The sequence below is a fragment of the Podarcis vaucheri genome (genome assembly GCF_965113315.1).
Source record: "Podarcis vaucheri genome assembly, chromosome: 6".
Taxonomy (NCBI): domain Eukaryota; kingdom Metazoa; phylum Chordata; class Lepidosauria; order Squamata; family Lacertidae; genus Podarcis; species Podarcis vaucheri.
In genome coordinates, this window is record NC_138764.1 from 90,240,121 (window position 1) to 90,265,857 (window position 25,737).

A 25,737-nucleotide genomic window follows, 5' to 3' on the forward strand; every position below is an offset into this window, starting at 1 on the left:
TCATTTAGTCATGTTCAACTCTTTGTGACCCCATGGACCAGAGCACGCCAGGCACTCCTGTCTTCCACTGCCTCTCGCAGCTTGGTCAAACTCATGCTGGTAGCTTCGAGAACACTGCCCAACCATCTCGTCCTCTCTCGTCCCCTTCTCCTTGTGCCCTCCATCTTCCCCAACATCAGGGTCTTTTCCAGGGAGTCTTCTATTCTCATGAGGTGGCCAAAGTACTGGAGCCTCAGCTTCACAATCTGTCCTTCCAGTGAGCACTCAGGGCTGATTTCCTTAAGAATGGAGAGGTTTGATCTTCTTGCAGTCCATGGGACTCTCAAAAGTCTCCTCCAACACCATAATTCAAAAGCATCAATTCTTCGGCGATCAGCCTTCTTTATGGTCCAGCTCTCACTTCCATACTTCACTACTGGGTTAAACCATAGCTTTAACTATACAGACTATACAGACCTTGCTATAGCTTTAACTATACAGACTGTACAGACCTTGCTATAACTTTGTCGGCAAGGTGATGTCTCTGTAAATAGGGGTCTCTTAACAACTCCCAGCACCCTCTACAGACTATAGGTCCCAAGATTCAGTGTGGTGGTGGTCACTGCTGTTTATAGTCGTGTAATACTGCCTCAAATGCCTAGTGCAGATGGGACTTCATTCAGTGAATTTGTTGCTTATGAAAAGCTACCTCCGTTCTCTGCAGCCTCTGCAGTCCAGGTCAGTTTGACCCAACATTACATCTGCACTCTTTTGTAGGAAATGTGAAATCTCATGGAAATCACTCTTTGGAATGAAGCAAAGATCGAATGACATTAGGCAGGCTTTGTTGAAGAGCAACTCTGGACTTTCCCAATGAATTTGCAACAAGGTTCAGCGAGAAAAGCAATAATGAAATGCATTTGCTGTACAATTATTTCCCACCACATGCTCAATTTTTATTTCAGAGAAGTGTATAAATGTTCTGCACCTCATCCCCCCCCCCCATTTTAATCAGTGATAAACAACTATAAATTGTTATGCTGCTGCTGAGTGTACAGTGGGAGTCAATGCAAGCAAGTATGCCTTTTAAAGTATTCCATTATTTCCTGTTTTGCAATAAAGAGCCCATCATGGCCAACAACTCAACTCTCAAGTGAAATGGGAATTTAGAGAGCCATGGGTTGAAAATGGAGGCCCCATTACTGAAACAGCTGCAGTGGGCTCCAGTTTGTGTCTTGACCAAATTCAAAATGCTGTTGGTGGCTGTTAAATCATTTTATGGCATAAAGCCATCTCATAGGTAAACTGGTCCCAAGCTGTTAAGGGCTTTATATACTAATAGCAACTCTTTGAACTTTGCTTGTTAGAGACCATATAACACTGGTCCTGAAAGACCTACATTGGCTCCCAGTACGTTTCCGAGTACAATTCAAAGTGTTGGTGCTGACCTTTAAAGCCCTAAACAGACTCGGCCCAGTATACCTGAAGGAGTGTCTCCACCTCCATCATTCAGCCCAGACACTGAGGCACCCGCCCTGTGGAATGCCCTCCCATCAGATGTCAAGGAAATAAACTACTATCTGACTTTTAGAAGACATCTGAAGACAGCCGTGTTTAGGGAAGTGTTTAACATTTGATATTTTATCACTTTTTTATTCTGTTGGGAGCTGCCCAGAGTGGCTGGAGAAACCCAGCCAGATGGGTGGGGTATAACTATATTGTTGTTGTTGTTGTTGTTGTTGTTGTTGTTGTTGTTGTTACTGAAGCTACCTGAGCCTCCAGTGACAGAGCTGGATCTAGAAGCACTCTCAAACTGCGAACCTGCTCGTTTGAGGGGAGTAGGCAACTGACCAATTTCCCAGACATGGGAGCTACTTACCCACAGTGCCTCCATCTTGCCAGGTATTCAAGCCCGGCTTGTTTTTCCTTATCCAGTTCATTTATTTCTGATAGATGCGCTGTGCTTTTTTGTTGCTGTTTATCTCCTCCACCCCTTCCCTTTCAGTGTTTCAGTTTATTTTTGTTGCTCTAAATTGTACAAGTATGTCCAATCAGGTCTCCCACTGGGATCTGGAAGGGGCATGTCCTTTGATCATCCCCCGTCCTTTTCCTCCCTTCCTCCTTTGCCATCACATCCCCGAAACAAAATCCTCAAGTGTTTCTGTGGCTCATATCCTCCTTCCTTCCTATTCATTCCATTCCAGCCTCTTTAATCACAGTTGGGTAGGCTGAAGCTTCAGCAGGCCTGTTCTGACGCGGATCCTGCGGCTTGGCAGTGCTCGCTAGCAGCACGACAAGTGTGTGGACAGTGAAGCAAGGTCGCTCAAGCAGCCTCATACTGTCGTTTCCTCCAGGGACACCACTTAAAATCATATGACGTGTCCTCTGGCTGGATCACTGGGGTTGCCTTTCTCGGCTGCTCGGCAGCTGTAAAAGTTAAGCCTTCTGTCACAGAAGCAAGTCAAGGGACATTTGAATATTTGCTGTCACAACCATTCTCAGCAATTCAAATATGCCATCAAATTTTAACCGTCCACAACTGTGAGGTTTTCTTGAATGCAGGAGCGGGGAGGGTCCTTCCACAAGCTCTGACTAGGTTTACTCTAATTTATCTCCCGCCCTCCAAAATATAGGGCCATGCACTGACACAATAGTTTTCTAGCAGTGAATGTCTCAGAGGGAGCAGGATTAATGTTCTTTTCTGTTTAGGATTCTCTTGGAGAAGGGTACTGTTAAAAAACAAGAGGGCAGATTGATAACAAACAAAAGCATTTTCCCAAGGTTGGCTAGATTCTTGGCAGCTCTCACAGACCCTTCAAGTGTCCCTATTTTCCCGGGACAGTCCCGGATTTACAGAAGCCATCCCAGTTTCTGATCTGATCCTGGAAAGTCCTGCTTTTCCTTAGGACACCCCTCTTTTCATCGGAGAAATGTTGGAGGGCATGGAGTTGTGCCACCCCCGAGCCAAGGAAATAAGTAAATAGACAAACTTGAGAAGACATCTGAAGACAGCCCTGTATAATGTTTAATGCTTTATTATGTTTTTATATGTGTTGGAAGCAACCTGGAGTGGCCAGCGCAACCCAGTAAGATGAGTGGAGTTTAAATAATAGAATTATTACTATCATTATTATGGAATAGGATTACCCTATTTTCATCAGAGAAATGTTGGAGGGTATGCTCTCACTCCTCAACTGACCACCATTTGCAACTGTTGAATAGGTGTTAATCTGATGGTGTTCAGAGCAGAGAAATCTGTGTCTCTTCCTGTATTCAGTCTTCCAGGGGAGAATTTGACTGCTATGTGTTTTGTAGGGCAGGCCATGTGCCCGACTCTACAGAGGACAGTCCTCTGTTTCCAGGGCTGTTGGTGGACAGTCTTCTCTTTGAAAGAGTCTTCTGTTTGAAAGGTTGTTGGGTCCAAGTCCAGTTTAAAGACCTAGAACCCAAAGGAGGGAAAGCAGAGGCCTTGAAGTGGTCTGTCAACAGTTATCACCCAATCAGCAAACTGAACAGGTGCAAAGGGACCTGGCTATTATCTTCACCACTATGGTGAAATGAACTGCATAATTATTTCTAATTTTGCTTATGTGCATATAAATTACCACATGCGAGTTTTATGCAAATCTGTGTCTTCTTTTTCTTTTTCTTCTCTTTTTTTGGTGAGACATTTCATCTTTTTGGGAAACATGTGAAGATCATGCTCGGAAACTGAGATGAAAGACCAGGCCTCAGAAATGCAAATCGTGTTACTTTCTGATATTTACATATAACTATGAGTATAGGCTTCAGAACTACTTGGCAGTGTTCCTTCTATACCTATATGTAGGCTGTTTTCTTTTATCATTTTCTTTAAGGTGCTTTAAAAAAAAACAAAAAAAAAACCTAGTAATCACAATTTCTGGCTTTCAAGTCCTTAGGAAATATGGCACCATCCCATGAAGAAGGTCATTGAGGGCTTTTGAGATGTGAGAGTATTCTGAAGATGGATTAATGGCAAAGACAAATGATGATTTTTATTTCAACTGAAGTTTCGGTGGGCTTTCTTTACGGGGGTAGGGTTAATAAACCACACTTGACACAGAATATTGTAAATTCCTGCAAAAACAGCATTGCTTTAAAGTTCGGTGAAGGATCAAAAAGAGTGGAATCTCTATTATTGTTGTTATTTTATGCCCTGGAAGAGGAAAGTGTATTTGGGGTTTGTGCATATATATATATATATATATATATGCTTTCGTAGATTTTCACGGGTACAGGAATGCAGGTTTTGGTGTCTTCGGGTGTCTTCCCGTGTAAGAGTCGGGGTGTCGAAACGTCGCACAGACACCCCGACTCTTACACGGGAAGACACCCGAAGACACCAAAACCTGCATATATATATATATATATATATATAACCTCCAGGAAACTGCATCTTTGTCTTTTGTCTTTCCTCCCTTCTCTTTGTGGTCCAGAGACAGTGCGCTGACTGACTCCTTCAGAAAAGAGATCAGTGAAATTGTCAGTTGATTACTTCTCCTTGATTAGCATTTATAAGAGCCCTGTGATACATTATTTGCATTCCTATTTAGCCGTGATTTTGTGGGGCAGCAATGATTAAACTTGTCACGGGGTCTGATTGACAGGGTCAGATCTTCACTTTCTACTCTTTTGAAATTAAAAACAAATGTGTCAGCTCTCTTCATGGGCAGTAGCGCTGTGAAGCTTGCTCGCCTTGTCATCAGAGATAGGTCAGGAATGTTTTAATTTTAGGGATGGATTCTGCTTGTCAGTGTAGGATGTGACGGCGTGTAGTTCTGGAGATGAGATGTGAAGGGTGTAAAACAAAGAATGGGAAGAACAAAGACAAAGACACTCACATTATTAGACAGATTTAATTAGTCTGAATGGATATTATGCTAGATGAAGCAGCGAGCTGTGAAATTAACCCTTGATTACGGATCGGCGGATCATGCTCGTAAAGGGAATCAAAAACCTTTGTGAATAAAAGGGAAGGTGTGGTTCTTTCCTGACACCCTCTCCCCCGTCATCCTCACAACTTCTGTTTGGATCCAAAGGGAGGGGGAGCTTTGACGAATCAACCCTGGATGTTAGCATTTTGAAAGCCATGGACGTATTTCTTTCAACCCATTTTGCTCCACAGAACTGGAGAGGCTCAGACTGCAGATCTGAAACTCAGCACTGCAAAAATGAGCAGGGATCACCTTAGCAGCTGCTATATATAGTTCAACTCAGTCCATTCCTACCTAAATTTATGCGCATTTGCAATGCATAGGGAACGGGCAGGTCAGATTTAAGTTTATGATACAGGGAGCGACCCAAGGCTATTAACTTCCTAAAAGCTTTGCTATTGACTGCAGGTAGGATGTGGAGCAGATTTCATGAGCGGCCCTCATTTCAGTAGCCCGGGTGCTCCCACTCCTTTAAAACCAGAAGCACCTGGTAGAAGATAAAATTTCAGAATGTAAGTGGAGAATTAAGATGGTATTAAGCAATAAAAGGATATGGCTTGGAGAAGGTCAATAAATGTCCAAGAGAGCCTAAAGTAGAGGACATTATCAGAAGGAAAAGTATCATCGTTAAGAAGTTAATAAAGAAGTATTGGGCAAGGAAGCAGTATGGAACAAGCATGGCACAGAGAACGTATTGCAGCTTCAGCTCCTTGCAAATTAAACAAGCATCCATACAGTAGTGCCCCGCAAGACGAATGCCTCGCAAGATGGAAAACCCGCTAGACGAAAGGGTTTTCCGTTTTTGAGCTGCTTCGCAAGACGATTTTCCCTATGGGCTTGCTTTGCAAAATGAAAACGTCTTGCGAGTGTTCCAATTTTTTTCCGCTCCCCCCCTTTTTTCTAAGCCGCTAAGCCGCTAATAGCCTTTTAGCCACTAAGCCGCTAAGCCTTTAATAGCCGCTAAGCCTTTAATAGCCGCTAAACCGCTAATAGCGCTAATCCGCTAATCCGCTAATAGGGTTGCTTCGCAAGACGAAAAAACCGCTAGACGAAGAGACTCATGGAACGGATTAATTTCGTCTTGCGAGGCACCACTGTATATCATCATATCATTTCCTTGATTTTATTGCTTTATCTTTTTGTAAACCGCTTTGAAGGTGTGGGGGTGTTGTTTTTTTTAAAAATCAAGTGGTATAAAAGTTTTATAAAGTATATAAATAATTATCACTTGTTGCATCCACATTTCAATGCAAGATTGCTGCTAACTTCTAACTGTACCCTACTTGCTAATACAGTGGTACCTCAGGTTACATGCACTTCAGGTTACATACGCTCCAGGTTACAGACTCCGCTAACCCAGGAATAGTACCTCGGGTTAATAACTTTGCTTCAGGATGAGAACAGATATTGTGCTCCGGCGGCTCGGCAGCAGCAGGAGGCCCCATTAGCTAAAGTGGTGCTTCAGGTTAAGAACAGTTTCAGGTTAAGAATGGACCTCCGGAACAAATTAAGTACTTAACCCGAGGTACCACTGTATTGGGTAAGAGACAACAAACTGAAGCTCAATCCAGATAAGACTGAGGCACTGTTAGTGAGCAGTTCCCTAATCCGGATGGATAAGAGGCTGCCTGCTTTTGATGGGAATGAATGGTTCTCTTAACCCTCCCCCAATGTGCTCTTGCCCTCAGCAAGGAGTGTGCACCAGGTGCTCCTCTGAGTAAGTGGCACCGATCTGCTGGCAGAGCAGCACTTATCAGGCAGCCTCTGGCTCACTGGCGGATGAAGGTGGGAGTGGAGGGAGCGGTTCACCCTGGGTGCCATCCCGGGGGGGTGCCATCACGGCCACTGCCCAGGGACATGCGCCACTTGCTGCGCACCCCCAGGATGTGCAATGCGCCCACACCCCTGCCTGTTCGCCACTCCGGGGGCTGGAGCATGTCGCTCTGCCACTGCTCTGGCTAGCTGCCAAATTAAAGCCTCACAAGGCAATCCTAACCATGTCTACTGTGAAGACCTACTGAATTCATTGGGGCTTACTCGCAGGTAAGTGGAGGTCAGCATAGCAGCCTTAGGCTCACAATTGTTTTAAGTGGGGGGGGGGTTGTTTTGTTTTTACCCTTATCTGCTACAAAAGACAGTACAGTGGTACCTCGGGTTAAGTACTTAATTCGTTCCAGAGGTCCGTTCTTAACCTGAAACTGTTCTTGACCTGAAGCACCACTTTAGCTAATGGGGCCTCCTGCTGCTGCCGCACCGCCGGAGCACGGTTTTTGTTCTCATCCTGAAGCAAAGTTCTTAACCTGAAGCAATATTTCTGCGTTAGCGGAGTCTGTAACCTGAAGCGTATGTAACCTGAAGCATATGTAACCGGAGGTACCACTGTATGCAATATACATTTACCCAAGCGATCTACATTCTAAGAAGGATTTAGATTTATGGCAATGTGTGGACATGGTGAATTAGGTTCAATTTGGCCTAATCAGAGGTAGACACATTTCCCCATAAAGATCCACGTTTAATCAGGACAAATACGCTAACCTGTTGCTTTTGATGAGTGATCGTAATCTGAAGCCAAATAAGATGCGATGCTGCTCTGGCATGGGACTTGGAAGATCAGTCAAGATGGGGTCTCTTTGGGATGCTTAACTTTAGGAAAGCCCCTTCTGCTTTCCAGTGCCTTCCAACGTTACTATCGGGAAACGAGCCAGCAGTTTAAATTAAATCCCCGTGGAAAAAAACCATCATGGGATTTTTAGAAGGACTGATCTTTGGATGCAAAACCTAATATAGTATGAACAGACTTACTTACTTTGAAATAAATGGGTTGGAGAGAATTATAATCTAACTGAACGACAAAATGGCCTTTAGTCAGGGCCATCATTCAGTTATTGGAATAGCTCGATAACAACAAATGTCAGTCTGGCTGAAGTTAATGGGACTGCAATGTCTTAAATCACAACAACTTACCTTTTATGTGTGTGTGTGTTGACTTACGTCGTTGAAAAGATGTAGATAGAAAGAACCGAATGCACAAAAGTAGGCTGGGAGATAATGGACAACTTGGTTACATTCCCAAGGATTTAAGAGGACCCAATGTAGTCCTCATGGGCTGCATAGTAAGAAAATGCTATCCCTAAGATGTGGATGCAGAAAGCTGAAGGTTATGATGGGTATTCATCCTGACTATGAACTGCTAATGATGTATCATATTATTTATATTATATTATATTATTATAATCCTTCCCTTGCTCCTGAAGGAGCTCAGGGTGAACAGCAATACAATCTCTGTAGGTGAAAAACACGCTCTTCTTTTTTAAGGCATGGCTTTCTCGTTACCACCATTTGAAGGAACACACTTTGTTCTTCACATGAGCAGCAAGTAAAATCAAACACACAGTGGTTCTCATTGAGTGAGTGAATAAGGTGAAAATGGAGAAGAGCTGTAGCTCAGCAGTGGAGCAGGTGCTTTGCATGCAAGAAGGTCCCAGGTTCATTCCCTGGCATCGCCAGGTAGGGCTGGGAATATCCCATATCTGAAACCCTGGAGAGCTGCCTCCGTTCAGCGTAAACAGTGGGTGGCGGTGTGGTCTAAACCATTGAGCCTCTTGGGCTTGCCAATCAGAAGGTTGGTGGTTCAAATCTGTGTGACGGGGTGAGCTCCCATTGCTCTGTCCCAGATCCTGCCAACCTAGCAGTACGAAAGCATACCAGCTTGAGTAGATAAATAAGCACTGCTATGACAGGAAGGTAAACAGTGTTTCTGTGCGCTCTGGCATCTGCCACAGATGTCTTCTAAAAGTTTGGTAGTTATTTTTCCCTTTGACATCTGATGGGAGGGCGTTCCACAGGGCGGGTGCCACTACTGAGAAGACTCTCTGCCTGGTCCCCTGTAACTTGGCTTCTCGCATTGAGGGAAACGCCAGAAGGCCCTCGGCGCTGGACCTCAGTGTCCAGGCAGAATGATGGGGGTGGAGATGCTCCTTCAGGTATACTGGGCCGAGGCCGTTTAGGGCTTTAAAGGTCAGCACCAACACTTTGAATTGTGCTCGGAAACGTACTGGGACTTCTAGTGGTGGGCTAATGCTAGGCACTAAACAGTGAGGAGAGCAGGGCGGTGACTGTCAATGTTTCCACTTGGGTGCCAAGGAAGGCAGCCAGTCTTCAGCTGAGCTCATGGAAAGCAGCAGCCAGAGAATTAGAATTCCATGGTTGGTGGAGCTCCTACGGTTCACTGCTCACAGCTCAGCTCACTGATTTTCCTATGAGGTCATGGTGGATAGGCCTTATCCAGGGATAGGGGAGAAATTCGATTCAGTTCACTTTTAAAGGTGAACCTACTTTGCAAAACAATGTGTGAACTGAAACATTGTCATCCTCCAAAAAATTCACAATTCTCCAAATTTTGCATTTCGGTCCTCCAGCCAGGTAATGACACACAAAAAATGCATATGCTGAGGTAGAATGTACATAAAAATGCATATATTAGTGAAAGTAACATGCAAAAAAAATGCATATATTGGGGAAATATAAAATGTGTATATTAGGAGAAATTCATGCTCGTGAATTTTCATGAGTACCTTTTTTAAAAAGAAGAAAAGAAATGCAGACTGATGTGAAAATGTGGAGAAATGAACTTAAGATTGGAAAAACATGGGAAACGGGGAGAAAGCAAAACTCATCGATTCACACATTCCTAGCCTGATCTGCTCCTATCACCAATCCTAGGGCTGTAGCCCCCTCCTCTGGTTCTACCACTGTTCTGAAAATATCCCCTGTGTTTTTTTGACCGGTTGCCATCAATTAAAGAGAAAAGAAAAGACACTCAAAATTACCAACAGGGAGAGAAAATTTCAGTTGCTTTCTCATGAGTGGAGTTTCTAAGATTCTTGGGAAAATCATGTGCTTTAAATGTGTGGTGCAGACACAGCCACTATTGAACTTTATACTGGCATAGGAAATGCACACATTTTAGGTGGCAGTTTACCCCTTTTCACTGCTGTGCTTTAATGATGGCAGCGTTCCTTAATAGCAGCTTTAGTAGCTACTATTGCTGCAAGGAGTAAGTAGTCACCATAAGCAATAAGTTGCTGCTATTGCTATAATTAGCAGTAAGTAGAGATTGGCAGCTCCAGAACTGACCCAGAATGGATTGTATTTCAGGCATGCTTACATCAGTGTTGATGCTCACATGGTTTGAGAAATTGCTGTGATGTGGGGGGTGGGTGGATCATCCAATCCCTGGAGTATCCATCTACATATGAAAGAAAAAATGTATCTACTGCCTGTCCTGAATATTCAGGAAATTCAGTTCATCATGCAGGGTATCTTCCGTCCTCAGATCCAAGTCAGACTCATTGCTTATGCTCAGAGCACTCGATCCTTGTTTTGTTTTTAGCTCCTCTATCCCGTCTTCTTCCCCCCTCCCACCCCCCACCCCAAATGAAATTCGTTCCTATGCTAGCTTAGCATGTCAGCTTGTAAGTCTATAAAACAGTTTTCTACCAGCTGGAGGTCTAACATGCTACATGAATACATAACAGTGCCTAACCAAGAAGGTTTGTAATTCAGTAATTAGCTGTAATTAATGAACACAAAGTGAAGACTCATTTACAGTTTAAATTATCACATTAGCTCCTGTCACCCTCTATGTACACAAAACAGCAGGAATTCAATTATTTTTATTCTTCGGAGCTAATTTAAAATTTAAGGAATGCCATTACATGAAATAATAGGTAGGAAATGTAATAGAAATCACTGGGAACAGTTGGCCGACCATAGAATAGGAGTGTGTGTGTGTGTGTGTGTGTGTGTGTGTGTGTTGGCAGCGAGGAGAGGGGTGCTATCAGTGACGATTTGGAAATGTTTGCATGGTCTCTGTGGTTTTTTCCTGTCTTGTTTTTCAAGCATCTGAAGGGTTAGCATCCCGCCTTTCTTTGGCGTATTTAAAATGAAAACGAGCTTGGGGGCTGCTGATTCTTTGTAGCAAGACTAGTCGTTAAGCGTAATTGTAGAAGCGGTTGATACAGATAATGCTGTTGATAGTAACAAGATGACAGCGGGGAAATGCTCCCGACATTATATTTAATGGGGCTGAGCCAATGGTATCTGCGCAGCCTCTCCTTGTACGATTCGCCAATCTCGACTAGCAAAACTTCAGTCTTAGCAGAGCTTAAGTGACTGCCGTTTTGCAATCTGCCTCTACTTTTTGTACACACATCTGGAGTGTATGGGGGGTGCCTTTCCCTTTTTATTTTATTGATTTATTTTGCTTTTAAGCACATCAGTTTGCATATATCCCTGTTGCATTTCTTGCCTATGTGAGAACCCAGTTTAGCAAAATAGAAATAAATCCAGACACACTCGATACTAGTCCAGAAGCTCCTGCACTCATCTGAATTACCACCCTGTTTTCCTCCATCTTGATTTTAGAGCCAAACGCTGCCTTATCTATTTATTTGTCTGCTTGTTTCAGCCTGAGCAGGCATCCACGTGACCCAGTTTTTCGTGGCTGATCAGCTACTGAGTTGTGCATTTTCTGTAGAGAGAGGGGTGGTGGTGACAAGGCAGAGGGAGGGGGTAGATTGGGGACTCTATTGGTGAAATGTTGCCGTAATTAATGAAACCTGCCAGTAATTGGGAAGGTGTAAGGCTCTGCAATATGGTAATGATAGTCATCCATTCCGTATGGTATGCTCTCTGCCGCCACACGCCACGCCGCCAAACTCCCCTCTCAAACAATCCCTCATCATCTCTGGGATCTCGGATACTTAGCCATGCAAATCTTCCTGACAAGCCTCTATGTCTTTGTCTCCCTAACTGGACAGTATAGAGTTGTTTATGGATATTGAAGGCATTTAGGCCTCAGTTGGAGGTTGTTCAAAAATCGTTAGCAAAGTTGCCTTCACAGCATTGTCAAATATTTATCCCTGGTTTCAACAGCGGCCCTCCCGACCTCTTGTGACAAAATCAGCAATAGATTGTCTGATCTGGAGCTGACCATGCGATCAATTATCTGCACACAGGGACACGTGTACAAGGGTATTATCCGAATCCTATTTTACCATCAATCTTACATAGAAATAACTTGAACAGGACAGTTCAAACGAGATTTGAAGCTAGGCTTCCACTTCAGAACTGAACATTTGCTTCTCTTATGGGCTGAGGGAGGTCCACCTGGCCAGCCACACTGCCTGACCTCAGTGGTGGACCTCAGTGGACTCTGATGCCTAGTAGGTGAAGGCCAAAGGGCAACACCAAGTGAGATCAATGATGCAGACAGGAAACACCACCTAAAAAGAATAATGGTGTCATAGCGACACCATGTGATTTATGTTCCTGATACCAGATTTGAATGAGATTTTATTGTGGCTATCTTTCATAATATGCAGCAACTAGACTGGGGACTGGGGACGGCCGCCGAGACCACATAACACCAGTCTTGAAAGACCTACATTGGCCCCAGTACGTTTCCGAGCACAATTCAAAGTGTTAGTGCTGACCTGTAAAGCCCTAAATGGCCTCGGCCCAGTATACGTGAAGGAGCGTCTCCACCCCCATCGTTCTGCCCGGACGCTGATGTCCAGCGCCGAGGGCCTTCTGGTGGTTCCCTCATTGCGCGAAGCAAAGCTACAGGGAACCAGGCAGAGGGCCTTCTCGGCAGTGGCACCCGCTCTGTGGAACGCCCTCCCATCAGATGTCAAAGAGATGAACAACTACCTGACATTCAGAAGACATCTTAAGGCAGCCCTGTTCAGGGAAGATTTTAATGTGTGACATCTTAGTGCATTTTTGATCTTTGTGGAAGCTGCCCAGAGTGGCTGGGGCGTGGTACAAATAATAAATTTATTATTATTATTATTATTATTATTATTATTATTATTATTATTAGCACTGCGGTAGGAAGATTTTGGGCATCACAGGACAGCACAGAGTCTCAAGGGAAGATGTGCTCTCTCACACCCACATTCCCAACATGTTCACTCTTCTGTCTTAGCAACGTCTATGCTGGCTTGGTCATGTCCACAGAAAGGAAGGTGGCAGGATCCCCAAGGACGTGCTCTACAGGGAGCTGGCTTCAGGCACCAGGTCCCTTGGCAAACCAAGTCTGTAATACAACGTGGGAATCCTTTGCAGACATCCGCAGTGCCTGAAGAAAGACAGTCAGGTTGTGCATCCATGGCAATGACCAGAGGAGGAATGACTACTGGAAGGGGCACAGGGAGAAGAGATGCCATGGTGCATCTGCAGCAGCACAACCGGACGCCTTCATCTGCCCCAGCTGCAACAAAACATGTCTCTCCCATATCAGCCTCTACCGCCACAGCGGGAGCTGCAACCTTCTAATGGTTTCACTTAAGCCCTAATGCACACCCACCTATTGTCTCCCAAAGCAGACAGAGTCCAACAACAAACTTTTGTAAGTTGCTTTGAGAGTCTCTTGGGGCTATGAAACAGGATATAAGTACACTCAACATAAATAATAATACTTAATCTTCTACCAAACTCCAAATCCAAACTCTTCTTCTACCTTAGTAGCTTCACACACACACACACATACACACACACACACACACACACACACACACACACCGGATAATCTTCTGCTGGGGAAGGAATGGAAATTGAGTAAATGTGCCATAATTTTATTTTTAAAATTAATTGTGTACAGAATGTCTGTGTTTAAACAAAATCAAATATTTTCCAAAAATTGGTTTGCTGTAGGATTCTAAAATAGAATCCCTGTCCTCCTGAGGCACAGAATAAACTAATGTCATATCTGCACCATACATTTAAAGCAGTGTTTACCACATTAAACAGTCATGGCTTCCCCCAAACAAGAGCTATACTTGGAAGAATGTGTGTCGTCCCCCCCCCCCAACACAGAGAACTACATGCTATAGAAATAACATAGTATGTGCAGGTTTGTAATTCTTCACTTTGATGTGGGGGGGGGGGCTTTTGATTTATTTTTAACATAATGCCGCTATGACTGACTAATGTCATGTGAACATGGCTTCAAAAACTAACAGTGGGAGTGCACCCAGCGCAAAGTAAGCAGCAATGTGAACTCCCCCCCCAAAAAAAAAAAAATATTCCTGGCCTGTTTTCCATCGCCATCATGCCTGAGAAGATACATTCATTTACAGTGAAGGCAAAAACAGGTTAGGGAAGTGAGAGCGATTTTCAGTAGTAAAACAGAACAAGAAAAAAAGCCTCTTTCTGCCTGTGCTGGTCTTTGCTTCAAACTGTAGCTGCAATAGCAGCAGTGTGTACGTGAGTTTGAACAGAGAGATACAGTAGATAACAGGGAGGAAATTATGGGTAAATACATAAAATATTGTTATGCTGTGGGAGAGGTACTTGGCAGGCCCTCTCCCATTCAAGGTGAGCGAGAGGCAGGCTTAAATAAATAAATAAATGTTGACCTTATAACACTAACACAAAACACACACCAAATGTAGTCTCCTCACCAACTTCATGATTACACAAAGTGTGTGGTGTGTCTGTGTTACGTTCACCAGTTTTGTCTCAGGGCTTTCTTTTTGCTTAATGAAAGGAGATCTCCTTGTTTCTCCTGTGGTTCAGCAGGCAAATGGAAGCCTATAACTGAAGACAACCACTTAACTTGCTTCAATCCCAGATGTGATTGCCTGATCAAGGGGTTAATCAAAGGCCTGAAGCAAATTGAAAAGAAGGAAAAGGAACTCTGGAATAATTAGGGACTCCTCCTGACTCGCCGCGCTTTTATCTCAGAGTTGCTGCAGACGTGGTGATAAGCAGAGAAGGAATGGCGTAAGGAGTGCAGTTGACTAAAACTTCCTGGACCACGCTTCTCCATCACAGTGAGATCTTTTACATCTACCCCAGCTGGGAAACACATTAGTGACGTGGGGAATGCCATGCAGTGGCGGAGCTTCATGCTCCGGCACCGGGGGGGCGGAGAGCAGGCGGGGGCAGGGCTGGCACCCCACCGGGATCGCGCTGCCGGGGTCGGTGCGCTCCCCCCACACTCCTCTTCCTCCACCAGTGATGCCTTGCACATCCCTCCACAGGTGAGAGCTCTCTAGACTTGTCCACACCAAAGGGGGGGGGACTGTTTTCAGACTGAGAGCCACTTTATGGCCCACCTTCCTGTAGTCACATGTCAGTGGTGGGCAGGGCCAGAGACAAAAGCGGGTGGAGCAAAAATGTACCCCCCCTTTGTACAGCTTCTCCATGATTTCAGGGAGATCTTTCCCCCACCCTACCTAGAGATGCCAGGGATTGAAGCAGGTGCTTTGCCACTGAGCTAAGGCCCTTCTCAAAAGGTCAAAAGCGCCCCCCCTCCAATGTAATGTATAAGGCACAAAATCAGGTTCACACCCATGCTATGCATTTAAAGCACTCTAACTATTATACCAGGGAAGCTGTTGGCGCTAGGGGCGCGGGTGGTGCTGAGGATTAAACCACAGAGCCTAGGACTTGCTGATCAGAAGGTCGGCAGTTCGAATCCCCGTGACGGGGTGAGCTCCCGTTGCTCGGTCCCAGCTCCTGCCAACCTAGCAGTTCCAAAGCACATCAAGTGCAAGTAGATAAATAGGTACCGCTCTGGCGGGAAGGTAAACGCCGTTTCCATGCGCTGCTCTGGTTCGCCAGAAGCAGCTTAGTCATGCTGGCCACATGACCCGGAAGCTGTATGCTGGCTCCCTCAGCCAGTAAAGCAAGATGAGCGCTGCAACCCCAGAGTCGGTCACGACTGGACCTAATGGTCAGGGGTCCCTTTACCTTTACCTAACTATTATACCACTTCAATAGTCATGGCTTCCCTTAAATAATTGTGTGAAATGTAGTTTGTTAAGGGTGCTGACAGATGAATTAAAACAACAACGAAAAGAATGAGAGCTGATTTTTTTTTAAGCATTCAAACAAGCACAAGATCTGGGTCACATCATCTACACTACACATTTAAAACATTCTCTTTTTTTACCTGACTATAAGAGTCATGACTATAAGTCATGGCTTCCCCAATGGATCCTGGGAGCTATAGTCTCTTGGGAATTACAGCTCTGTGAGGGGCCTCCTGGCAACTATCCTCATGCTTAAGAAACTACAGTTCCCAGGATTCCCTGAGGGAAGTTTTAACTGCTAAAGTGGTATAAGAGTGCTTTAAATGTATAGATCTGATGGAGGGGGCATGTCCGGTTCTCCCACACAGGACGCTGAGCTGAGGCGGTGCTTTCCTGCCTCCTTCCCAAAAAAGACATGCTGGGCTTTGGGAAGGAGATGGGAGGGCTCTGGGACTCTGCTAGAGCCTTATACCTCCTTCCTAAAGCCCAGTGCCTCGCTTAGCTGGTTTTGCTCAAGGGCTGAGCAGTGGGTGGATGTGTCAAATTTTGGTTTTGCACAGGGTGCCATATTACCAACATCCACTCTGGAGAGGGAGCCACAATGCCGAGGTGAGGGAGAGGGAAGAGAGGAGCCCCATTGCCTACAGAAACCATCCCTGATTTGCTTGACCAGGAAAGGTCACAGTGGGTAATGGACTTCTCAGTGCCCCCTCTTGAAAGTAGCAGCAGAAGGCCTTTTGGTGGGGCCAGGTGTGTGCAGCTGTGTTTAATGTATCAGATCTGCTTGCCGCTGCAACATTCTCTCTCTCTCTCCCTCTCTCTCTCTCTCTCTCTTTCTGATGCCGGATACAAACCGCTGTGCAGAGTAATTGCCAAATGCTTACATCAATGCATAAATAAGACAAATAAATTTATTTACATTATTCATATTTTCTGTGCTTTCCTGCTCTTTTATTTATGCCTTAAACAACAGTTACAGTAAATATAACAATAAAAAAGAGTGCCTGCAGCAGGCCGGATGATGATCAAAAAGCTCTGATATAGAGCAATTCATGTTTCTTCTTTACAATCGCTAACGAATCTTAACTTGAGCCGTGTTACGTTCCCATGTGAGTGATAAGCAATGATTTATTAGGAAGTGTCACGAAATCGGAATGCCGTACAGTGAGAAATGAGTGAGTGGGAAACGCGTTCCCAGTTTCCCAGTCTCATTACTCAAAGATGCAGAGTCCCTTTTCCTAGCCTAATTTCACCAGAGATTTTCTTAAAGGCCCTTGCTTTACAACAGGAGAGGGGGGGGGAATCAACAACCAAGGCTTGCAGAGAAATGCCTGACCCTGACATAGCCTTGCTGTCTGTTGTCTGTGCCATTATTATGAGGTACGGGGAGCCCTCACAAGGGCAACCCATGCTACTTACATGAACAATGTGATATTTTACTGTATTTTTGGTTTTTATGGAAGCCGCCTAGAGTGGCTGGGGAGGCCCAGCCAGATGGGCGGGGTATAAATAATAAATTATGATGATGATGATGATGATGATGATGATGATGATGTGATCCAGGATGTTACAGATCTCAGCTTAGAATAACTTATTTTAAAGTTATTTATGTATGCATTTAAAGTTATTTATGTATGCATTTAGAGCTGTGTCTGACATTATTGGTCCACTAGTGCTAGCAGATGGGTGGGTTTTAAACTGTGCAATAGAGGAACCCAATGCAACAGCTGCATGAGCAGGAACTCGCTGCACAACAAATTGTACAATCTATTGTGCAACCAAGTTGCCAGCAGCGGGCTTACTGCTAGCACAAAACCTGTTGCCTGCAGAACAGCGTTATCTCTGCATGACTTTAACTTAGTGGTACATTGAATACAATTCATAGTATATTTTATATCTTGTTTTCAACCATAATGGAACTCAAAAAGTCATTTCCAGGGGGTCTCCGATTCACGTACTGACCAGACTGAATCTTGCTTAGCATCAAGTACATCGGTTTGTCCTCAGCATGCACACGGTCACAATGGAATATTGAGGGGACCTGGCCCCCTCCTTGAAAATTTTGGGGGGCCTTGGCCCCTGCCCCCACTAGATGGCACCCCTGCTTAGCATCATATGACCTGAGGTCTGAAGATAAGAGAAACTAGGAGGACCTTGTCAGATTCTTTGTCCATCTGACCCCAAACTTGCCTACCCTAACAGCAGCAATCCAGGGTCTCCAGCAGAAATTGTTGCCCTGGTCCTTCTAACAGGCAATGCCAAGGAATGGGGCAGTTTGCATGCAAAGGATGTGCTCTGTCTCTGAGTTATGATCCCTCTAAGCAATTCATAGAGGGCATATCTATTGATGACTATTAGCCATGATCGCTGAAGTGCATATGAGTGTGTGCCAGGGATGGTCACCAACTTGCATGGCTTTAAAGGTGGATCAGACAGATTTACAGAGGTTAAGGCTATCGAAAACTGATAGCCATGATGGCTTTGCTCTTGTCTCCATGGTGAGAGGCAGCATGCTTCTGAATGGCAATTCCTGATGTCAGGGCTGCCTCAGGTCTCAGCTCACAAAAGACCAACGCCAAGTTATTCTTATATACAAGGATGTTTATTGCAGTTCATTATTGGTTCCACAACCGAGGAGTGCAGCCCCAGATCTGTTAGCCTTAGACCGTTGAAGTCCCCTCTGAATCAGTCCCTCCCCTGCACCAGTTTAAGATGCTTGCTTTGCTCCACCTCCTCCTGTCTTTCCTTTTCCACAGGGTCTTTCTGCCCGCTGGAGTTCCGCCCCTCCTAGATTCCTCTGACGCTGAATCTCCCGATGGCTCTCCCTCTCTCCTGCGGGCTTTGGGACCTGGCTCCTCCCCCGGGCTCTCCGTTTCCCCGCGCGCTTGCACATTTGAACTTGGCGCGCGCGCCCAGCTTCCAACCTTTCTCCTGATTGTTACGTCACTCCTCTCACTGCTCCCCTTCCGGAAGAGTGGCTTGTTCTGACCTCTCCTCCGTTCCAGCCGACGGAGCTGCTTCCCCTGATACACTGGAACTCCCCCCCCCCTCGCTACGCTCTGGAGGGGAAGCCGGGCCTGATCTCCAGCTGCTGCTTCGGGTTTCCCTGTTGGCTCTTTCCCCCTGATGAGTCCCCCCTGGGGCTCCTCTTGCCCTGGCTACAGGCGCCCCCTCCTGGGAATCCCCCGATTCACTGGAAAAGCTCATGGAGTCCCTTGGGCCACAGTCCTCCTTCTCCTCGCTGTCCTCGGACTCCGCCCAATCGTCCTCCCTCTCCTGCCTCCCATGTGCCTCTGCCCCTGAACCCCTGACACCTGAGAACCGCAAGAGATGAGAATGCACTTATGCTCGGGTCCGGCTTGTGAGTTTCCTGCACGCATCTGCGTGGCCACTGTGAGAACTGGGCGCTGGACTGGATGGGTCTTTGGCCTGATCCAGCAAGACTCTTCTTCTGCTCTTGTGTTGTGTGTATCCATATGGAGGGGCTGTATGGCATATATAAAGAGAGAAGGAGGCAGAAACTGCTGCTGCTGTTTGTCTGTTGATGTCCTGGTGTGGGGGTTCCTCTGCCTTTAAGAGTTGCACAGGAGGACAAATGTTCGCAGGTTTGACTCATCATCATGATGGTTGAAATCACAACCACTGAATTTTTGCCCAAACACAGCTCTTAGAAGGCAAGTACGCCTGCTTTGTTATGAATCTGGCAATCTTGTCTATCCCCAAGCTAAAGTGGGGACAGCCCCATGGCAGGAAGCTGGCAGAAGTGCATACGTATTTTCCTTCCATTTTCCTGGTGAACTTCCATGTGCCGTTTTAGCCTTGCAAAACGCAGAGTTTCCTTTTTTAAAAAATGATATTTATTAAGGTTTCAAAGAAAAGAATTACATGAATTTAAAAAAAGAAGAAAAGAAAGACAAAAGTAAAAATAAAAGAAAAAATACAAAATACAAAAAAGATAAAAAACACTTTAAAAAATACATCAATCTTTCCATACCTTACATTCATTTCCTTGTTTCCCTGACCTCCTCACACCTCCCTTTTTTGTGTTCCAATTCAGTTACGTAGTTAATTCAGCAATTTCTTTCCCTCTTTGTTTTTATCTTAGTCCTTTAACATAATATATTATAACTTTGGATTCTCACCTGTTAACAATCCATTTTTACATACACCTTTATAACATTGCTGCTTAAACCACTTAACTTCATTCTGACATCATTCTAACATTCATTAATTTTGCAATATTTCTGTAAGTAGTCTTTAAATTTCTTCCAATCTTCTTCCACCGACTCTTCTCCCTGGTCTCGGATTCTGCCGGTCATTTCCGCCAGTTCCATGTAGTCCATCATCTTCATCTGCCAGCAAAACGCAGAGTTTCCCATTGGCAATGCCAGCTTCTCCTTCTCCAGAGAAAAGTTGACATGATGTTTCATTTAAGAAACTTGTCAACGATGAACAAAGAAAATTTCACAGCATCATGAAAGGGAACTGAAAGAAGAAATAATTTTTTAAAAAGCTTGGTGGAGACTTATTGATTTTATATACTCCTAACCATGGGCACAGCCAGGGTTTGTGGTGGGGGCAGGCTTCATGCTGGGAGGGGGGCAGAACCTCAGTTGGTTAAGTATTTTTTTTATTCACTTGATTTGTGGGGGGGCAGCTGTCCCCCTTGTCCCCCCTCTCCACAGTTTACACAGAAAGAAAAACACTGCCAGCTCCCACTGATGAGTTCTGGAAGCCAATAGGTGACAATCTGCGTCACAGTAATGAAACCAATCTTTTCACATGTTGGTTAGAACTTGCAAGGGTTCCAGTTGGAGAATAGCCTCTACCCAAGGCGCCATGGACTTCAAAGAAGCACAAACTCAGGACGAGAGGGAGAAATGAGCTAAGACAGGGGTCGGCAACCTAATGCCCATGGGCCACAAGCAGCCCATGGGGGTCGTTTAACTGGCCAATGGACCCCCGCCACCCATTTGGTCGGCTCCCGTGTGCTGCGCTAAACCGGTGCAGAGCAGAGCGGGGACTGCCTTCCACGATGCTGGCCGGCTTCCCATTGGCTGCAGAACGCTCCTGCAGCCAATAGGAAGTTGTGCACACCTCCTCTGCACCAGAAGGAGTGCCAGAAACAGCGTTTGCGCATGTGCACACTCTGGCCCACCATGGTGTCTGTGGGACTGTGAACCGGCCCAAGTCACAAAAACTTTGCCGACCCCTGAGCTAAGAGGAAGGCACGTTTGGCAAATCCTCACCGTGATCAACTCCTACCCAGAAATCAGTCCCCACTGTGGAAGGACGTGCGGATCCAGAATCGGCCTCCACAGTCATTTACGGACACACTGTTAAGACCATATTCATGGAAGACAATCTTACTCAGCCACAAGTGATCGCCAGAGAAGAAGAACCAGCTGCATGTGTGTGATAAGATGTCATTAAACTCATTAATAAAAGAAAAATGGGTTGTGTTGTGAACAACCTAGGAGAGCTGGATGCAAACCGTTGTGGCTCTCATATGAAAGCATATTTAGTCAGATTCTCATTCTCTGAATGAGAACCAAATAACACTGAGCTGAAATGCAATGCCCACCATTCAGAACAATACAGAAAGCATCCCCCGTCTTTTTCTATATTCCAGTCGCTACTTACTAGCTAATTTGCATGATATGTTGAGATGGTGGTTCTTAAGTGCACAGCTCATTACTTAATTGTTACGACTGACAGGTACTGTGATCGCCTGATAAGGAAGTTCAACAAAAGAGCTGAGCTGCAGTCATCGTTTCACCTAACCAAGCTAAAATGTGATGGCTGCAATTATTACATGTTAAACAGCACCATGTGAACCAGCGCTTAGCATCCTCACTGGTGAAAGAGGGGCTAACTGCCCCATAGAAAATATTTTCAGGAACAATCAGCAGGTGGCTTGGAAATGGCATTCTGAGTGAGAGAGGAGTTCACATTCAACGCCAGCACAGGGCAGCTGCTGGTGGGCCCCTTTGTGCCAGAAAAGTTCACTAATGGTACCCACTATATGGCCCCTTGCACTGACTATCTGTGTGACCTTTTGCACCTAGTGAGAGGCACAAACTGGGAGTAGGGAGCAGAGCTAGCCTACCAGGTGGCCGCACATCCCTCTTCACCTGTTGTTTCAAGATGGTTGAGCACAAAAATGGCGGCATGGTCAAAAAGACCTGCTTCCCAGTACACCAAATGCAGCTGCGGGAACCCAGGGAAGGGCCTCATCAGACCTGCAAAAGCAGCGGTGCCCCTTCTGGGTGTTATTGCTCTGGTGGGGGGGCAGTGGGATTTCCTAAGGCAGTGTGGAGAGGCAGTGGCGTAGCATGGGTTGTCAGCACCCGGGGCAAGGCAAGTAATTTGCGCCCCCTAACCTGTGGATTTGCGCCCCTTAACCCTAACCCCCAGATGTTCCGCCCGTTGCAGCCGGCCCCCCCTGCACCCCCTACGCTACGCCACTGTGGAGAGGTAAGGGAGAGGCAGGAAGGCACTGGAGGGGTTAATAATAATAATAATAATAACAACAACAACATTTATTATTAGTTTCCCCAGCCACTCTGGGCGGCTTCCAACAGAATATTAAAATACAATAGTCTATTAAACATTAAAAGCTTCCCGAAACAGGGCTGCCTTCAGATGTCTTCTAAAAGTCTGGTAGTTGTTCTTCTCTTGACATCTGGTGGGAGGGCGTTCCACAGGGCAGGTGCCACTACCGAGAAGGCCCTCAGCCTGGCTCCCTGTAACTTGGCTTCTCGCAGCAAGAGAACTGCCAGAAGCCCCTCAGTGCTGGACCTCAGTGTCCAGGCAGAACAATGGGGGTGGAGATGCTCCTTCAGGTATACTGAACCGAGGCCATTTAGGGCTTTAAAGGTCAGCACCAACACTTTGAATAGTGCTCGGAAATGTACTGGGAGCCAATGTGGTCTTGGCAGCTGCTCCCAGTCACCAGTCTAGCTGCCGCATCCTGGATTAGTTGTAGTTTCTGGGTCACCTTCAAAGGTACCCCACATAGAGCGCATTGCAGTAGTCCAAGCGAGAGATAACCAGAGCATGTAACACTCTGGCAAGACAGTCTGCGGGCAGATAGAGTCTCAGCCTGCGTACCAAATGGAGTTGTTAAACAGCTGCCCTGGACACAGAATTGACCTGCGCCTCCATGGACAGCTGTGAGTCCAGAATGACTCCCAGGCTGCACACCTAGTCCTTCAGAATGACCACCAGTCTTTGAAAAGCTGGGTCCAGTTAATTTATTTTGTTGATGTAATTAAACTAAAATTGGATTTTGAATAAATGGTGCAATTGATTGTTACTGCTTTGAATTTCATTGTGTTGTTATCTTCCTCAGTGTGTCGAGCAAACCACTACTCTGAATAGTGGGGGTTTTTTATAGGGTAGGAGGAACTGTGGATGAGTTTATGGAACCAATCAGGCAGCAAATGAAAAGTTTGGGAACCACTGTTCTAAAGCATGGGCACGTTCATATGGGAGTAAGCAGTCCTTGAGGTTCTTTGATTTTAAACCATATGGGCCAGTCTTCTTCAACCTGGTGCCCTCCCAATATTTTGGACTACAAGTCCCATCAGCCCCAGCATAGTGGGAGTTGTAGTCCAAACCATTGAGAGGGCACCAGGTTTACTGAAGCTGCTAAACAACCTTATAGATACATGTCTATTTGCACTTTTGCTTTCTTATTGAATCCCTCTGGGACAGATGCGCCTGAAAACATGTCAGCTCAAAGAAATGCAATTTTTTTAAAAAAGCAATTCTGACGTTGTCATTTGCATTGTCATTTTGTTTTGTTTTTAATTATCTCTGATTGCAGGACCAATGCCTTAACCCCCACCCCCAGCTCTCCCGCCCTGACTGCCCACACCTTCTCCGCACGTCGCACCGTGGCTGACATTGAACTTCCAACAACCCGGACTGAGAAGACTGCCAAAAGAATAATAAAAACCTCCAGCTATTCTTCTTCATCCTCACTAACAATTTGGTAATGAAGTATTGATTTCCACTCCCCTGCTTATGGACGATATTAGATTTTCATTGATAAACTGCAGCGAGGCTGTCTGGTCTCCACTGTCCCCTTCTGCTGTCACTAAAACAAAGTACCACTGAAGTAGGATAATGACTGAAAACATTGATGTACTTATTTTGTCAATTTGTAACACTCGACAGGAAAGGGGGGGTGGGAAGTATAATTCTTCATCGTTTAATGTCCAAGCGTGCTCCACAAGATGCAGTCACACTGGAAGGTTTGCTTTTCATGGTAATCTCTGTTTCCTATTTATAACCCCTTTGGGATAGTTTGTCTAAAGGAAATGTTTCAACTCCGTGCAGCTATTAGTAGTGCACCTGGGTTGCCCAATCCAGTCATGGCACTAGGGATCAATACATCACCGTAAGCAGAAGAATTATTAAGTTAAAACAGATCCCAAGCCAAAAAAACTGGGAACAGCGTTAATCTTCCCAGCAAGTTGTTCCAATAGTTGCGGTTAACCCTGTTGTTGCCAAAGATTTGTTGAAAATTGATTGTTCCTCCAGCTCTTTTATTCACATTGTCTTTGCTTTCTTTTTTTTAATTTAAGCATCGTCATATTTCTGTATTTCAAGGTGTATGCAATGAAACTTTTGCCCTCCAAACAAACAGAAACGAGAAAGGGTGTGTTTTTAACATGTGTATCAAAGGCTCGAACCTTTTCCCAGCTTTTATCAATGCAAGAACAAACAGCTCACTTGTTGTCAAGACTATTATGGATACTTAGTAATGCAAAGACCCTAAGAATCACTATCTCCTGTTACCTATTTTTAAAATTCCAGCTCATTTTCCAAAGGAGCTAAATTGCCTCGAAAAAGAGGCAAAAGGAAACATTCTGTTTAAAAATGGTTCTTTTAACTTTTCCCCCCATTAAAACTTTTGAGGTTCCGATTTTAATTTGTGGAATATTCACGTTAATAATGAGATCTAATTAAGACATCCATTAAAAGCCCGTTAAAGTTAATTTAACGTAAAAATTCCAATAGAACTGTATTAGATTTTCTCCATTAAATTAACGTTATGGATTTTTAACGGATGTCTTAATTATATGTTATTATTAACAGGAATACTGTATTACACAGATTAAAATTGGGTTCTATGTCAGCTCATGGATAGCTTCCAAGACGTTTTAATGGTGAGCACTCCCCATCACCCAGTACATTGTTTGTAGGGGTTAAATACAGGCACAAGCTCCTTTTCTCCAGCTAAGCATTTTCTATACAAAGCCAGCCTTTAAGAGACAATCTGTCTGTGCATTTAAAGAATGGTTTTTCATATCCTTAAAGGAGAAATAAGACTGCATTGAGTCATAAATTGCTACTCAAAATATAAAGAGGGGCATACGCTAGGCATAAAACTGAAAGTGTTTCGGGGGAGAAAGACAGAATTCTTAGAGGAATAAAAGCAGTACAAACTAAAGCTAAAATAAAATGGAATCCTGAACAAACATAGGCTGGAATCTGTTTAGTGTTTCCTCCAGTTTCTGAGAACAGAAAAATCCGACATCAGAAATGTCTGAGAAATTTTGACACGATCCCTAAACTCAACATGGAAGCAAGGAGGGGAGGGGGGGGAGAGGGAAAAAAAATTCCCTTCTTATTTACCTCCTAGGGAAAGTGTTGCCCTTATGCCACATATAATAGCAAATTGCTTTTTTTATGGCATGCATAACCTAGATGGGAAAAAATATGGCGCTTGAGGGAAGGAGGGGAAAAGTAAATGAAGTTCCAGGAATGTCATTCTGAAGTAATGAGGCATGGACAGAAAATATACCCCTCACATCATCGGATTGAGATGGCAGTCGAAATAGCTTCATTGAAGTGTCAGCACTCATCCATCAATCAATCATCCACAAGGAAAAATAGCGACAGTACAACGGGGCAGCTTTTATGGGATTTACTCATGGGCATAGGGAATAGCAGCTCAAATGTAG

General features: G+C 44.9%; 1 protein-coding gene across 2 annotated transcripts in view; it reads left to right on the plus strand.

Moving 5' to 3' along the window:
- Positions 1 to 25,251, plus strand: part of TSHZ2 (teashirt zinc finger homeobox 2) — a 336,058-nt gene extending 310,807 nt beyond the window's left edge. For both annotated transcript variants that reach the window (XM_082225874.1, XM_082225876.1), the window contains exon 3: positions 23,592 to 25,251. The gene's annotated coding sequence lies outside the window, so the exon portion shown is untranslated. The remainder of the gene's footprint in view (positions 1 to 23,591) is intronic.
- The last annotated feature ends 486 nt before the right edge of the window (positions 25,252 to 25,737 follow it).